Below are 12,013 nucleotides of genomic sequence, written 5' to 3'. Positions count from 1 at the left end.
TTCTATCTTCTGAAATACAAAGCTGATTTAACCCACCCAGAAATCATCTAGATTCCTATCATAAACAAAATGAGTATACTTTTAGCTAAAGGCAAATAAAGTATTGTCTATTTTCCAGTAATTCTGTAGAAATAGACTTACAAAAGTCCACTAAAGCAATAATGTGAAATTGACTTGGAAGTTGCTTTCAGAAATTATTTAATGTTCAATAGTTACTGGTGACAGTACCCTGGAAATGGAAATATTGGGTCAATCTGAATTTTGGAAGAATAACAAATACATAAGGAGAACATTTACCACACAGTTGAAAGGAGCACAGCAGAGAAAAAGTGTTATAAAATTGTAAGATTCTTAAATTCCACTTTGAACGGGAACCATTAGGAAAAAGGTATCTTGAGATTCACAAGATTCTAGTACCCAATCCTGTACTCACAAGCTAAAATTTAATAGGTTAGATGTGTCTTCTGTTTATAAAGTTTTTTAGCTGATTCTTGTTAGGGACCTGGTTCTGGGCAACCCACGTCCCCAAGGCCTCCAGAGAAGTCCTTGAAGGCCAGTTCTCTCCTAAGTCCCACCTAATTTAAGAAAGGCATATCCTTCACTCAGAATAAGAACCAAAATTAAGGTCGTCTGGGAAGAACTCAACCTTCTGAAGCTTCTGGTAGTGGAATTAAATGCTTTGGTTTGAACTAGAAATGGCAAGTTTCGGATTCTGGGATTTATTAGCTTGTCTACTCCAAGATAAGAACAGTTGCAATAGCTACTTATATTTGCACAAATGCTTTATAAATTATGAAGCTTTTTACACTTATTATTTAATTTAATTCATGTTTTACAATGTAGAGGGGGAAAGCCTGGGATTAAGATTTTAAATGCAATTCGTTCTTATTTCTGAGCCTTGGTTTTCTCACTCACACTGGAGATCATCACAGTAACTCTGCATTCCTCCAGAGGCAGTTATGGATGTCAAAGGATACAGTGTAATATGAAAACAATTTCAGTTTTATTGTTAGGTATTATTTTTATAATGGAGTTTATTAAACCAAAACCTATGAATTAATCATCTATCATTTTTTATGGTGATTGGTGGTGAGAATGCCTCTCTGGTTCTCACATGGGAACTGTTAAAGCCTTTAAAAACAACATTCAATTATTACATAAACTTGAGGGAATAAAGTTCCTATAGTCATTTTGCCTATGAAGACTGAGAATTTAATTTACTTAATGATCATCTTCGAATGTATCTATTCACTAGTGATGGAAAATGATAAGATTATCAGTAGATAAAGGCAGTTATTTCTCTCTAGAAATATGAAAATAACAATTGCCACTTACTGAGCACCTGCTTACTGCCAAATACTGTTCTAGGTCTTTGTATACTTTGTCTTTTGATCTTTACATGATGAAGTGCATTTTGTTATTCCTTTTAAATTTTATTTTCAATTATAGTTGGCATTCAATATTATTTTATATTAGTTTCAGCATAGTGGTTAGACATTTATATAATTTACAAGTGATCCCCTCTGATTAGTCTAGTACCCACCTGGCACTATACATAATTATTACAATATTATTGACTATATTCCCTATGCTCTATTTTACATCATCTTGACTATTTTGTAACTACCAGTTTGTACTTCTTAATCCCTTCATCTTTTTCACCCAGCTGCCCAACTCCACCCACTCCTACCTAGCAACCATCAGTTTGTTCTCTGTATCTATCAGTCTGTTTGTGTTTTGTTTGTTCATTTTGTTCTTTAGATTACAAATATAAATGAGCTCATATAATATTTGTCCTTGTCTGACTTATTTCATTTCACATAAAACCCTCTAGGTCTATCCAAGTTGTCACAAATGGTAAGATTTTATTCTTACTTTATGTATATGTACTACTTCTTCTTTATCCAATTATCTATCGATGGACACTTAGATTGCTTCCATACCTGGCTACTGTAAATAATGCTGCAATGAATATAGGGATGCATATATCTTTACAAATTAGTGTTTTGGATTTTTTGAATAAGTAACTAGAAGTGGGATTGTGGAGTCATATGATAGTTCTGTTTTTAAATTTTTGAGGAAGTGTTTCCATAGTGGCTGCACCAATTTGCAATAACACCAACAGTACACACAGGTCCCCTTTCTTCGCATCCTCACTTTGTTGATTTATTCATGATAGCCATTTGACAGGTGTGATGTGATACCTCATTGTGGTTTTAATTTTTAGTTTTCTAATGATTAGTAACATTAAGCATCTTTTCATATGTCTATTGGCCATCGGTATGTGCTCTTTGGAGAAATGTTTATTCAGGTCATCTGCCCATTTTTTAATCGGATTGTTTGTCTTTTTGGCGTTGAATTGTATGAGTTCCTTATATATTTTGGAGATTAACCTCTTATCAAATGTATCATTAGTGAATATCTTCTTCTATTTGGTTGGTTGTTTTGCTTTGTTGATGGTTTCCTTTGCTGTGCAAAAACCTTTTAATTTCATGTAGTTCCATTTGTTTACTTTTTCTTTTTTTCCCTTGCTTGGGGAGATATATCAGAAAAAAATATTACTAAGAGCAATGTCAGAGGGTTTGCTACCTATGTTTTCTTTTAGGAGTTTTATGGTTTGGGGTCTCATATTTAAGTCTTTAATCCATTTTGAGTTTATTCTTGTATGTTGTATAAGAAAGTGATCTAGTTTCATTTTTTTTGTATGTATCTGTTCAATTTTCCCAACACCATTTATTGAATAGTCTATCTTTATCCCATTGTATATTCTTGCCTTCTTTGTCACAGATTAATTGACCATATAAGTGTGGTTTATCTCTGGGCTCTCTATTCTCCTGTCCCATTGATCTATGTGTCTGTTTTTATGCCAGTACCATGCTGTTTTGGTTAGTATAGATTTGTACTATAGTTTCATATCAGGTAGCATGATAACTTCAACTTTGTCTTTCTCAAGATTACCATGGCTATTTGGGGTCTTTTATGGTTCCATATAAATTATTAGATTATTTATTCTAGTTCTGTGGAAAATGTCATTGGTATTTTGATAAGGATACCAATTTATTTGTATCTTCTTTAATTTCTTTCTCTAATGTCATAATTTTCTGAATACAAGTCTTTTACCTCTTTAGTTAAATTTATTTCTAGGTTTTTTTTTTTTTTGGTGCAATTGTAGATCAGAATGTTTTCTTAATTTCTCTTTCTGATAATTCATTTTTGATGTATAAAAATGCAACCAATTTCTGAATATTAATTTTGTATTCTGCTACTTTACTGAATTCATTTATCAATTCTAATAGTTTTTTGGCAGAAGCTTTAGGGTTTTTTACATATAATATCATGTCATCTATATATAATGACAGTTTTACTTCTCACTTTCCAATTTAGATGATTTTTATCTTTTTTTCTTGTCTGATTTCTGTATCTAAGAGTTTCAATACAATATTGAATAAAAGTGGTGAAAGTAGACATTTTTATCTTGTTCTTGACCTTGAGAAAAATGCTTTTAACTTTTCATGATTGAGTATAATGTTAGCTGTGGGTTTGTCATTTATGACATTTTTATGTTTAGGTATATTCTCTCTAGTCCCATATTGCTTAGAGTTTTAATCATAAACAGAAGCTATTTTGTCAAATGCTTTTTCCGAATCTATTGATGTAATCATATGATTTTTATCTTTCATTATATTTATGCAATATATATTGATTTGTGGATATTGAACCAACCTTGCATCCTAGAAATAAATCCCACTTGATCGTGGTGTATGATCTTTTTAATGTATTACTGAATTTGGTTTGCTAAGATTTTATTAGGAACTTTTGCATCTATATTCATCAGAGATATTGGCTTATAAGTTTCCTTTTTTGTAATGTCTTTGTCTGGCTTTGGAATCAGGGTAATGGTGGCCTTGTAAAATGTGATTGGGAGTCTTCAATCCACTTAAAATTTTTGGAATAGTTTGAGTAGGATAGGTGTTAATTCTTCTTTGAATATTTGGTAAAATTCACCTGTGAAACAATCTAGTCTAGGTCCTTTGTTTGTTGGGAGTTTTTGATTAATGATTCAATTTTATTAGTAATAATCTGTCGGTTATAATTTTCTGTTTCTTCTTGATTCAGTCTTGGAAAATTGTATGTTTCTAGAAATGTATCCATTTCTTCCAGATTATCCAATTTGTTGATATATAATTGATTTGGGGGGATGGAGTTGAGATTTGAGCTCAGATCTGTTCATTTTTAAATTCTCTTGCTCTTTCTAATTAAGGTTTTACCATATAAATACACTCAATTATCATGTTTTATTGTATCTGGATACATGGAGGTCTGGCAGGGCTAAATGAAAGAAGATGTATGTTTCTTGGTGTGTTATAATGAGTATGGACACATCTGAAAAAGGCTGTAATTACATTTGACGTAGTCTCAGCTTTTTCTTTCAGCCCTTTGCCTCTAGTGTGCTTCCCAAGAGCTCCCTTATACTAATGTAGCAAGAAAGGGATAAAAGAAATTATTCACCAAAGCATTTTCTTAGGTAGTCAATCATTGTTTGTATTAGAAACTCATTAGAGGATAAAGCTCAAGTATGGGAAACTGTGGCGAATAAAGATTGCTAATATCCTACACATAAGTCAAATAGAGAAAATGTTGTTGTTCCTGAAAAGGGGAAATTGAAATAAAGGGGAAGGAAAGATAGAGAGGTAACAAGCTTGGGTTCTGAGCAATAAAAAGACCAGAGAATGAAACTCTTTAAATGTAGACTCCAAAAAAGAGTCTTGTATTTGGGAGAAAGTAAATACAAGTTAGAGGTTGTCCAGTGGTTGTTTGAAGGGTATAATGTAAACACCCTCTTCACAAAAATTTACATTAAAACTCAATATATTTTTGAGATTCCATAGCCTGAGTTTTTGTATCTCCTTACCAAACACATATATTGAAATTCTAATGCCACTTTGAGGAGAATCACTCTAAGGAATCAAATCCTATCAGTTTTCCAATATGTCAGATGAAAGGTGAGTGTGCTGTGGGTTTTGAGAGATGCACATAGATTGCTCATTGATGGTCAAAGGTTAGAGAGGGCAACATTATGGTCAAGAGAAGAAACTAGTGGAAATAGAATAAGCTAACTTATTCTTGTTCTTTTCATTGATAAAGAGAGTTTTGATTAATAACTCAAAGAAGAAGAAGAAATAAAAGCTTTATACTTTCAGAGTTATAAACATTTAGGGAAAAGAGGGAGCCCTGCCAGAAAAATAAACAGCCAAGCCACCTGAGGAGATCTGGATCATTAAAGGGAATTCAGAAAGCAGTATTGGTTCTACCTTAGTTTCTACCTTTTCCAGCTCAATAAGAATAAACTTTTAATTTATTTAAATATTATTACAGTATTAAAACAGTGCATGAATAGGGAGGGTAAACTTTCCATATTTTAATTGTGAAATTGAGGTGGCAATTTTTACTTTTTCTTTTGGAAATCAAAGTAACAAATAAAAGTGGAAATTCCATCTTCACTAAAAGTTGGAGATGTCATCAATTCTAGTCATTCTATATGAGAGAGGTCAAATTTGGGATTGTGGGAAGCTGCTGAGAGAGAATGACCACAATGTAGGTCTCAAAAATATGGCAAAGCTCAATTCCCACAGTAATCCAAGAAAACAGTACAACAAGAATGTGTGTGTGCATTGGCAGCAGGAGTCATTGGACCTAGTTCTTAAGAAAGACCTAGGCATGAGTGAGAAGTAAGACATGTAGAATCACACAGACGAATCATATTTGTAAGAAACTGTCACTGAGGCCAGGTAAATGGGAAATATTCTGCATTGTTAAGAGCCCTAAGAATTTGTCTTGGTTGTTGTGGGAAAAGAAAAGGCTAAAAGAATCCTATAACACACCAAGCATTACGTGGCAGGTCCTTTCTCCACATACTCCTCAATAATACTCCTGAAAATAACTGTTCCAGGATAAACCATCTCATTCAGAGGTAGAATAGAATCTATGTAAATATCCTGTGAGGAAAGAAAATGAATGGAAAAACAAAAATTACAATTTATTAGAATAACATTGCCTTAGATTATGTGGGTAACCAAACATATGGTCAAGAAAAAGAAAATCTAAATAAAGCAATTGCCTCTATAATTCAAGGACACGATGCAGAATTTATCTGCATTATGGAAAGATAAGGCAAGATAACAAAAGGAAATGGAAATGAACTTAGTTAAAAATGTCAAATGTTATATGAAATAAAATGTAAAAAACTTCTGAATGACAAAAAGATTTGCACAAGTAGAAAACATATTATTTATTCAAGTAAGAAGATTCAACATCTTAGTAGGTGAATCTTATATGATTTAACAACTTAAGTTATAATGCCAATAGGATGTGTTTTGGAACTATGAAAGCAAAAGTTAAAATTTTTTAAAAACTTAAATAGCAAAAATAACCAGGAAATTTCTGAAATAGAAAAGTAATAAGCCAAGGAGAGGGAGAACTAGCCCTACAAAATACTGAAACATTATAAAGTGTAATATTAAAAGAAGTTGGCATGAATAGTCAAACAGATCAGTGGAACAACAACAACAAAAATTCCAAAAAATAGGCTATAATACATTTTAAAAATTAATATATGACAGAAGAAACATTTCAGATTAGTGGAGAAAAGATTAACTAGTCTATAAGTGATGTTGGAATAATGACTAATTATACTGAAAACGATTAATTTAGATTCCTACCTCATACCTTATTACCAAAAGAGATTCTTGATAGATTAAAGATTTAATTTTTTAAAAAGTTTGAAGGAAATATACAAAAAATTTCAATAAGTCAGTCTGGGAAAGGCCTTTCTAATTATGACACAAAACACAGAAACCATAAAAATGGTAAATTAGATTCAAGAAAAGAAAAAAGTTTTTTCATTGACTAAAACACCATAAATAAAGTCAAAAGACAAAAATAAATTAGAAAAATACTTATAATTTATATCACAAACTGGAGCTAAGATTCTTAATTACTTATAAACATCTTGTAAAATAACAGTAAGATGAACAACAAAATAGAAAAATGGAAAAAGTTTTGTGTGTCATGGATCCCCAAGCCTACCCTCAGACTTGATGATTCACTAGGACTCTCAGGACTAAGAAAGGCTGCTATAGTCATGATCACTGCTTATTACAGGAAAGAATGCAAGTTAAAAACAGCAAAAGGAAAAGGCATATGGGTGAAGTCCAGGAGAAACCAGGTACAAGCTTCCAGATGTCCTCTCCCAGCGGAATCACATGGACACACACATCATTCAGTAATGATGTATGACAACACATGCAAAGTGGTATCAGCCAAGGAAGCTCACCTGAGCTTAAGTGTCCAGGGATTTTACAGGGCATCAGTTATGTTGACATGCCACATCTGTGCCACTGACCTCAGCTACCTAGACTCCAGCCCCATCCCACAGCAAAAATGGATGTTTGCTATGAATCACACTGTTAACATAAACTATCTGATCAAATTGATGGCCCAATGTATCAGGCAGACAAAAACACACTTATCAAGCAGAATATTCCAAGAACTCAGAGATCACCTCCAAAGAGCCAACCATGAGTCAGTCCTAATGACAGATCTTTCTTGGAAATGTGCAGGTTTTGAGCAATCTAGCCCAATTGAATTAACACTTTCCTTGATATTGGGAATGAAAAGTCATTTTGTAAACAGCTTGGCAGCTGAATAAAATGTTAAACATAAATTTGCCATGCAAGCCAGGAATTCTACTCCTTTATATCTACCTAAAAGAAATGAAAAGATATGTCTACACAGAGACTTGTGTGTGAACACTCATAGTAACATTATTCATAATAGCTCAAAAGTGGAAACAACCCAATTGGACATCAACTGATTAATGGATAAACCATATATAGTATATTTATACAATAAAATACTACCTGGTAGTAAAAAGAAATAAAATGCTGCTATATGCTATAATATGTATGAATCTTAAAAACTTTAGGCTAATTGAAAGAAGCCTATCACAAAAGATCACATATTATATGACTGTGTTTATACAAAATGTCCAGAGAAGGCCAATCTACAGAGACAGAAAGTCCCGGGGCTGGTCATCAGGAATCTTTTCGGAGCAATGTGAATGTTCTAAAACTTGGACTGTGGCAGTGGTTGTATGACTCTGTAAACTTACTAACGATCATCAGATGCTCATCTAAAAATGGATGAATTATTTTGCGTGTAAATTATGGCTCCATAAAGCTTTTACTTTTTTTAAAGGTGCTTCACAGCACTGTGTTTAAGATGCTACCACTGTGGAAAAGAGCAGAGTAGCTCTGGAAGCACACACAAGAATCTGGCAATGCTGGCTGCTTCTGGAGAAATGGGCACAAGAGACTGAGGTGGGAAGAAGAATTCCTCTGGACTGTGTAATATTTTGGACTCTGGATTTTATACCATGTGTGTAATCACTAATCAAAAAATAACAACCTGAAATCTTTTGCACCCTTGGTTGCTAGGAGATACTTGGCTGCCGTTGATGGCAATAAAGTCATTAATAGTAATGGAATCACTGGAAAGGATAGTCTGAGAGGTAAAACGCTTATTGCCTATCTTCTGAAGTGGACATTTTTACATAGTGGAACAATATTTGAGTGGCAATAGCCTAGAATCAATGGGCTCGAAGAGTAGAGCTTGAGATAAAGTACCTGTATATTTCATGACAGTGGAAGAGCTAAGAGGTGAGGATGGGAAGTCTGAGGGCTTCATTTTGGGGACGCAGGAGTGATCGTTCAGAAGGTTTTTGGAGAGTAATGTTATTTCCTGCACTTTATTTTTCAGTCATTCTGCCATTATCCTGTTTTTCTATTAGATGGCTTAAATGTAGCAATTTAAAAGCAAACTGTTGGAAAACATATTCATCTCACTCACCTTCTGCAGCATGGAAGTATCTAAACACCCTCTTAAAACTTGTGGTAATACAATTTCAAAATGCTTGACGAGAAAGAGCATACTGTAAATTACTAATGCTGTACCTGGAAACTTTTAAGAATATGTCACCTAGCGATGAATACATAGTGCTTAGTGTGACTACCTTTCTATTACCGGAATCTATGAATCAAAGCAGGATGGTAAGATCTCTTCTTTTGTGACTAATACCTGTTTAAACTCTTAATGTTCCATTATGACTAACTGTCCTCAATGGTCTGGAGACAAATATGATATCATAGTCTGAGAATATGTTAAATGATGCTTTCTAAATGAAACGCTTCATTTAACCTTGGAGATTCACTCAAAATTTTATTTCCCACATGATGATTCTTAGTTAAGACTAAGAATAAAAGGGTAAGGAAACAGATAATGTATGAGCAAGTGACTAAGGGGAAGCAACAGGAGCACAGCTAGGGTTAGCTCCTGGAAACATGCAATGTACAGTGAGTTTGTTAAGAGTATGGACACCAAGTTCGACAACCCAAGTTCAAATTCCAGTTTGACTGCTAACTTGTTTGTGTAATTAGATTGAACAGATTACTAAAATTCTTTAAAATTCAATTTCTTATATGTATAATGAGAATAATACCTACTACAAAGAGTTATTAAGAGGATTACATAAGGTAATCTATCATTTATTATTGTTTGAGGTCATTATTTTGATAAAAGCTTCAAATTTTATAGCAAGAGGAGAATAAGCTTACCCATGAACTGGGAGTACTTTCACTTAAACATGGCCACGATATCCAGAGTCCTAAAGATGTGCTATAGAGTTAGCTCAAGATTAATTTGAATGATGATTAAAGGACTCAGAATTACACAGTAAGAAAAAATTGGCTCTGGAATTTTAAAATTAACTGTGTAAACTGGAAAGTTAGTTAACCTTCCTAATCTTACATTCCCATCGATAAAATGAATATATGATAACAATATCTTGTAAGAATTCAGCAAGCCTATGAATATAAAGTAGATAGCACAGGCCCGGACCTGCATAGCGGGTCGACCGCTGCTGAGCGCGTTCTGATCCCGGCGTAGCCCTGAGACTTGGGGAAGCCGGCAAGCGGGAGAAATTCGAGCTGGAAGAAGAAACAGAAGACATGGCAAGTGGCGGGCGATTCATGAAGTTTACATGCAATTCATGAGGTCATACAAGTGTTACGACATTATCCCAACCAGTTAGGGGCTTGTTGTCTTCGACTACACAAGTTAAAAAGGCCTTCTTTGCCTCAGTAGCCAATGGTGTTTGAACAGCGCCTCTCTGGGAGAGTAAAGAAACAGTCTTGTAGGAATGCTAACGATTACAGATTTCACAAATATATTACATAGATACTATAAATCTCTCATGATAGATTTATGCATTAGAAGAACATGAGATTTGAAACACAGAGGGAGCATTATTTACCGGAAATGCTTAATCATTTGGGGAATATATCTCCAGATGTAAGCCTCTTCGATGCTATATATTCGTTGATCAAAAATGAAACCCAGATTGCCAGTTATTAACCCTATCAGTGAGAATGCACTTTATGTACTCACTCACAAAAAAATGCTCAAGTTCCTCCAGCTTTTTATGTCTGATATGCCAAAGTCTGCCTCCACGCAGCAGAACCTGGATGCACTGAGAATCGAGACCTACCCCAACATCAGCTTCGTACACCTGGCGGCGCCCATCATTAGGGCCCTGAGAGTCTCTCTGGAAAGACAGGTGTCTGCCTTGCCTGTTGTAGGTATTTATTCCAAATTTAATGCAATTAACTTTGCTGCTGAAAAAACATACAGTAACCTAGATATCACAGTGACCCAGGCGCTTCAGCACCGTTCACAGTATTTCGAGGGTGTTGTGAAATGCAGTTTGCTGGAAATACTGGAGACCATGTGGATAGAATAGTGAGAGCTGAGGTCCATTAGCTGGTAGTGGCAAATAAAGCAGATAGTATTGTGGGTATTATTTTCCTGTCAGACATTCTGCAGGCCCTGATCCTCACGCTCCCTGGTGCCAAACAAAAGGGGCCAGAAACTGAATGACTGCTGTGACTGGAGAAACCATTGTAGGAGAACTTGAACAATTCTGGGTCATGCTTTGCCTCATGAACAGTGACGTCAATAGGAGAGAGGAAAATGGCTAAGAATGTATATCAGGATTTAGTGATGGGTATTTTCTCCAGTGATGTTAAACTAAGCATAAAACAGAAAGACTGTGTGTGTTTGAAGATTCAGGCTTGCATTGAAATACTGTTTTCAGACCTTTGAAAGATTTCAAATGCTGTATGTCATTTAGGTACACTGTGTCCTTGAATGTTTATTATTTTTCATTTCAAAGAATCACTGTAATGTAATAGGTAATGTGACATAAGGTGAGTGTACGGCATATTCAGATCTAGTTATGTCAGAACACAGCAATATGTCTTCACTACTGCCCATCGCAGTGAGAGTATGTACTTGTATGAAATGACATTGTGCTGTAGTGTGAAAGTTGAACAGTTGTAATTTGGAGATAATTACTTTTTAAAACTTTAACAACAGTTTTATGTTTGTTTAAGCGTCCTAAACTATAGTTTAAACAAGTCTGCTTTAAAACAGCTTTATTCATTTTCACTTCTGTGCAATTTTTTAATGCATCTTTTGGTGAGTAAACATCACCATACTCATTAACAAAACATTAGTTATTTTTTAATGGTAAATTTCTCATTATTTAAGTTTGAATCTGGAAAAAATATGACTCTAAAATAGCCATCATTGGGTTTTAAAAGCTGAAGTTTCTCAAAGCATGTGTGGAAAACTGCTCTGCTGGACTGGAAACAGGCAGCAGTTATAAGGAAACATAACTGTTGGGAAGATGTCTATTCTTTTCTTGCATATGGAAACATAAAATCATGGTGTCGGTATAACTGTTTTTGTAAATCTACTGTGGCATATATAGTATTCTCATAAGGTTAAAGAGAAACAATGTTTCCTAATGTAAGTGCTCTGAAAATGTTGACACTATCTATGAACATAGTTTGTTCTTTTGTTTGTTTGTTTGTTTGTTTTGGAGAGGTTTTTTTTT

At 34.2% G+C, this 12,013-nt stretch overlaps 1 pseudogene; it reads left to right on the top strand.

The window, feature by feature from the left end:
- The first annotated feature begins 10,093 nt into the window (after window positions 1-10,093).
- LOC105303059 lies at window positions 10,094-10,992 on the top strand (annotated as a pseudogene).
- The last annotated feature ends 1,021 nt before the right edge of the window (window positions 10,993-12,013 follow it).

Source organism: Pteropus vampyrus, unplaced genomic scaffold (assembly GCF_000151845.1).
Source record: "Pteropus vampyrus isolate Shadow unplaced genomic scaffold, Pvam_2.0 Scaffold10, whole genome shotgun sequence".
Lineage (NCBI taxonomy): Eukaryota > Metazoa > Chordata > Mammalia > Chiroptera > Pteropodidae > Pteropus > Pteropus vampyrus.
The sequence above is the reverse complement of the archived record's forward strand: the minus strand, read 5'-3'. Positions and strand labels throughout refer to the sequence as shown.